Source organism: Phragmites australis, chromosome 14 (assembly GCF_958298935.1).
Source record: "Phragmites australis chromosome 14, lpPhrAust1.1, whole genome shotgun sequence".
In the NCBI taxonomy this organism is placed as follows: Eukaryota; Viridiplantae; Streptophyta; class Magnoliopsida; order Poales; family Poaceae; genus Phragmites; species Phragmites australis.
The window spans coordinates 11,701,518-11,707,346 of record NC_084934.1 but is presented as its reverse complement, the minus strand read 5'-3'; the positions used below and the strand labels follow the sequence as shown (position 1 = coordinate 11,707,346).

At 45.1% G+C, this 5,829-nt stretch overlaps 1 pseudogene; it reads left to right on the top strand.

Moving 5' to 3' along the window:
• The first annotated feature begins 1,355 nt into the window (after window positions 1-1,355).
• Window positions 1,356-3,424, top strand: LOC133890240 (uncharacterized; annotated as a pseudogene).
• Window positions 3,425-5,829: the final 2,405 nt, after the last annotated feature.

The following is a 5,829-nucleotide window of genomic DNA, read 5'->3' as shown; positions in this document are numbered from 1 at the left end:
TCTTTGTCTTGTCTTCCAATGTATTGCCCTTCCTATACGATCTCAGTTTCACAGTGTTCGGTCCAACGGGTATAGCCAGGCATAAACCCCTTGGCATTAAGTGGGAATGTATCTGCTAGGTGGTGGAGAACTGCTTCTTGTTCTCGCAATCGACGCATGGACAACACATGTATTGAGACTGTGTATTTGACTTGTGCGCTGCGGCTGCTACCAGGAAACCCTGCACGCCGTTCTTGTACTCTGCGCTCACACAGCTCGTATCGTATATCTATCTTCTGTCCATCTACAATTATATCATTATTGTAAACCCAAATTCAAAATATATGGAAGATTTTGTGATCACCAACAATAAATTATCTCCCCATCTCCTATCGGCAATTGGCTCGGGTTGGAGGAGCCGTCTTTTGTATGCTTTTGCATCGGCTTCCGATGAGTATTTGTTGGTGCCATCCCTAGAAATTTTCTTTATTATTCAACCCTTATCTAAGACTCATTAAGGAAAAATGAAAAATAAATACACTCATACCTAAAGTTTCTATATTGGAGGTTGCTAATTAAATAAAATATAAAAAATACAATTGGATCTTGCTACATAGCTAAATATCATGGCTAATTTTTATAATTCATTAAAAATAAAAGAGAAATATGCTCATACCTAAAGTTTCTATATTTTAGAGTTCTAAATTTATTCCTATGGTTCATTAGGATCAACTTTGAAGATTTGCCTAGGTCTCTTTAGGGATAAGATCAACTTCGGTTTTTCAGGTAACATTTTGAGTTAAAATGCTAAATATAGGATTAACCTTGGAGATTTCAACTTACTTGAGCTCAAGAGGCTCCTTCTAGAAGCTTGCTTACTGTTGGAAGAAAATTTAGAGTTCACTTGTCCTAAAAATTGAAGAAAAGGCAAATGAGCAAATGGAGAGGAAAGAAGGGATTTTGTTTGGATAGCTAGAGAGAGCTCATCTATACCTCCTTCTTGACCAAAATTGAGCTTGAGTGGTGGGGGAATCAATGCGGGAGAAGGGATGAAGTGGTTGTTGCCATAGGAGATTTTGTGAGGGATAGATTATTGAAATGGCTCTGTTAGCTCGAGGTAGAAGAAGGTGGGGAAGAGAAGGATATCACTTCCGGCTCATATAATCTGCTGGCAGTGATGTAAAGATACCACTATCGGTCAGTAGATTAAGCCAAAAGTGATGAGGTGTGGATGCATCACTGCTGGCTCAATCCATCAGCAGGCAGTGATGACCCTTATTACTGCTTGTTCATAAGCCACGATGGCTGATTCTTCACGCGCAGCTAATGAACCGGTAGTCATAGGATGACATATAAACCCAGTTCTATAGTAGTGCATGGCCATTGCAGGTGCCCTTGGACCCAAGCTAAGGAAGACGGGGAAATGCGCCCTGAAGATGATTCAGGGCGGCCAATATGGCTCATGTATTTGGTAACATTTTCAAAAGAAATAACTATATTAGTGATGACTGCTTGCTTTGCATAGCTTGCTATGGACATAGACACATAGTCACTCGTCAAGGAGATCACTACAGCTGCAAAATAACATTACGACAAGTTAGTATGACTGAAAACAAAAACACAATTCCTGGTATGCTTGTGTATTTTCTTTCATGTAGCTATGTATCAGTGCCTCAGTGGCCATGTGTGTTTAAGCTTGCGTTAGAGAAGATTTTACATCATAAATTGGAAACTTTGCAATTTGCTGTCACCTTTCTCCCCAAATATATAAAAACTTCCCTAATAGCCGTTCTTTTTTCTGCATTATTCTCTCTGCTTTGGTGTCTTTAATCTTTCCCGTTTTTTGGCAGCACTTTACCTAATAAAGGAGCTCATGAATGTGCACTTAATTTGCCAAAGGGCATTTGGTTGCCTTTTGATTTTGGGGATTCACACCCTGTAAGGTGGTTTGTAAACTCCTATTTTACTGACTTCAATGCTATTCAGAAACTTATTTACAAACGGATGATTATGTAGGATCTGCCGGTTCTGTATTTACAAGGTGGAGCAATACTTCCTGTAGGTCTTCCTATTAAGCATGTTGGTGAAGCAAGTTTGGAGGATGATTTGTCGCTTATTATTGCATTGGATGAAAATGGTACGCACCTTCGCATTTTCTGAAAATCAGATGTTGGTATTCTGTAGATATCATATGTGTTTGAGAGGATAAGATAACAGAATTTTGTCTGCAACAAATTAATTTGTGTTTCCATTATATCTCATGTTTTTTCTGAATTAGTTAGCCTCATTTTGTGTTCAAGATATTGATTTAATGTTGTCTCAAAACTGTGTGCATAATTTCTGATGAATGACTGGACTTGTTTTACAGGTAAAGCTGAAGATATGCTGGAGATGGATATGTTTTCACACAGGGAGACTATCTTTTGACATATTATGTTGCTGAGCTCCACTCATCAGTGGTTACTGTCAAAGTCTTGAAATCTGAAGGATCATGGAAGAGACCAAAACGTAACTTGGAAATAAATATATTACTTGGTGGAGGTGCTATGGTATGCCTATTAGTTTCCTTCTATTCTTTTGTCACATCTTTATTGTAATTTTTAAACTTTTTTTTGTCATCCAGATAAGTTCACATGGTGTCAATGGTGAAGAAATACAACTTACAATGCCTTTGGAATCTGACGTGTCCAGCTTAGTTGCAACTAGTGAACTTGAGCACAAGAAACGATTGGGTATTTATCCTACCACTTCTTATGGTTCTACTATTTTAGATCTAGAAGGAAATGATTACCATCACCACAGTTTTAGTCGTCTGAGCTTGTCTCATACTGGTATATTGTGATGGTTGTACAGAGATGATTCGACCTATACCTGATATAGATGAGCCATCGGGACAGGAAGGTGCTGAGCTCTCAAAAATACCTGTTGATTTAAAGAGTGGGAGACTGGTTGCTTAAGGTTGTTCGATGGATTGGTGGTCGTATTTTATCTCGATGACCCATCTTCCTTCTGGTATAATACATCTGTGTAATTCTGTAATTTGATTAATGTATTACCAGTAAGTTTTGTAATATATTCTAATAAGATTCGTTATCTTAAAAATAGAGATTGCCCTGATTTGTTCATTTGCTGATACGTAGAAGTTTTCCTGAGGTACTTTAAAATTCGAGTATGTGGATGCAATGCTTGCATATCCTTTCTTCTAGCAAATGAATTATAATAGATCCATAAGTTAATTTCTTGTTAGCTGATGTATCATTTATAAATGACATGTGCGGCTTCCCAGTGGCTTCACAGCAGGATTGAGATCAATGGATATGAAGAACACAGTGGGACTGAATATATAGGTCTGCTGGCTGCACAGAAGAGTACAAAGTCGTCAGGTAAGATAAACCATTATTGCAGACTAATTTTTTGACGTTCTTTGTTGTGTGTTAGTGAATAGTTTCTTGGCTAGTTCCAGTTTTGGCCACAGAATAACTTTTGGCCAATTGTGGCCCAGCGTCGTACTGTCAGAGGTGTCAGGATAGCCTCCATTACACCGGAGTGTCAGAGCGGTGTCCATTAGCCTAGGATTTTAATGCCGGTCACTTCCTTGTAGGCAAAGTACGACCAGTGCTCTCCTTCCAGCAGATCTTTCCTAAAGCCTGCTGACTCACCTTGAAGCCTTCGAGAAGGCGGCCCGAGCAGCCCGAGGCGAGGGTCTCGGGAGGCATGGATCCAGGAGGTGAAGGCTTCGGGAAGTAGGACTCCGGAAGGCTGGGGCTTCAGGAGGCCGAGGCTTCGGGGGACCGAGGCTTCAGGAGGCCAGGTTTTTGGGAGGCTGAGCCTTCGGGAGGCCGAGCCGGTTAAGCCAAGGGAAGGCTTCGCAGGTACGAAAAGGTACTGTGAAGGGACATGATGACTTCGGAGGTCGAGCCTTTAGCTGAGGTTCCAGAGATTAAAACTCCGGAGGGACCTGGATAGTAATCTTCAACCATTATCCTCAAGTTAGGCCTCACTATCTACTGAGACTACATAATACCTTCCAGAAAATCTAGGCAGTCTTGCCTTCCAGGTGATCTAGGTATGCTATGTTCGCGGTACGTGAGCTTGTCACGCCACCGAAGATGTCCTACGGGTGGCGCCGCAACATGATCTATTAAGGAAATCCCTTGATACGTGGCAACTACACTTCTGAGGCCGCATAATGCCTTCCAGGAAACCTGGGTAGACCCGCCCCCCAGGCGACCTAGGCATGATGCGTCTGCGGGAGTGTAGGGATTTTGGATGGTTATACTAGCTAAGTTTTACAGTCTACTATTGGCAATAAGAAGCTAGTTTTAGCATAAAATATAGCTACGTTATATAACTATTCATGCTAAATGAGAATGTAACTTAAGTTGTTCTGCTTCTACCTAGTGGCTATCTATTGCAAAAGACTTCTAGCAATGAGGTTGGAGGCCTCCAACATACTCTAACCTTGCAGTATGAAAGACGGATCCCTAGGTAAACTATTGATAGTTAACAGTGGGCGTACTTTTGTAGGAATAAGGCCTCTATTGTTTGGCTTGGAGGCCTCGAAGCATGTGGCTAGGCCGGGAGAAGCGATGCTTGACCCCCTCAACCCTTAGCCATTCCCCGGCCCTAGAGGTAATCCTTCTAGAGCCTGGTGACGACATGTTGGAGGCGTAGTCGAAGGTTAGTCGGGAGAGGCGGTCCTCGATCGCCTCTGCCCTTAACCGCTGCCCGGTTCCAGAGGTACTCCTTTCGGAGCCTGGCGACGGCGTGTCGGAGGCGAAACCAAGGGCTAGGTGGGAGAGGTGGTCCCCTACCCCCTCGGTCCCTAGCTGCTACCTGGCTCCGGAGGTACTCCGTCCGGAGCCTAGCGACGGTGTGTCCTCAACCCAGTTCTCGTTGCTGGATATGGTACTGTCGGTAATAGGGTCGGTAGTGACGGTGAAGGGTTGAGGGGCCGGGGATTTGCCTGGGAGTTTGCCCTAGGCCTCCGAACCCTGCGTCGTCCTTCGCCAGCTCCTTCCGTGGCCAGGTATTCTGCTTGCCTTCCGAGGTATTCCTCCCGAAAGGTCATGAGGGTGCAGCAGTCATTGGTGTTGTGGCCACACCCTGGTCCGTGCAGGATGCACCCGTGTGCCTCCGGGGGCACCGGAGCTTGGAGTTGTCGTTGGGGTCACTGCTGAAGGCAGTGTGTCTCGGAGCCTGTGGTTTCCCCAGGGTCTCCTTCCCCTTTGGGAGACCATCAAGGCTACCCGGTGAATTGGCTTTTGGAGCTTAAGTGGTTCTGACTATGCCTTCCTGGACGAGGTGGGCTTAAGGTTCCCTGCGCGCGGTTGGCGTTGCGAGGGCGACGTTGAAGGTGTTGGTGGGGTCCATGCACCCCGGAGCCCTCCATCTCCTTGGAACCCTCTTTCGCTTGAGGGGCTCAAGGAGGGCGCTAGGTGGACAGACTTTCCGAAGATGTTGGCTCGCTCGGGGTATCCCAGGTGTGGTCGATGGTGATACCTAGGGACCAAGCTCAGGTGGGAACACTTCTGGGTTGGACCGCCCAGAACCATCGGAAGGCGGCTTTCTTAGCTGTGGCTTCGGCCACATCCTCTCCTGAGGCGGTGAGGTCATCGTCGTGCAGAGGTTGGAAAGCCTCCGCACCGTCTGGAGTTCCTGTACCGACCTAGGGTCCTAGGTTGGCCAAGGTCGAAGGAACGCCGTCCTATACGGTAGCGGGGCTGGAGCATGCATACATGCGTATGGCTGAGACAGCCATGCATACGGTTGCATGCTTGCAACGGTGGGTATGGCAGTTTTGGCTATCACTTTGGCGGTTTTGCTGGTGGATTCCTACCTCTCTTAGCA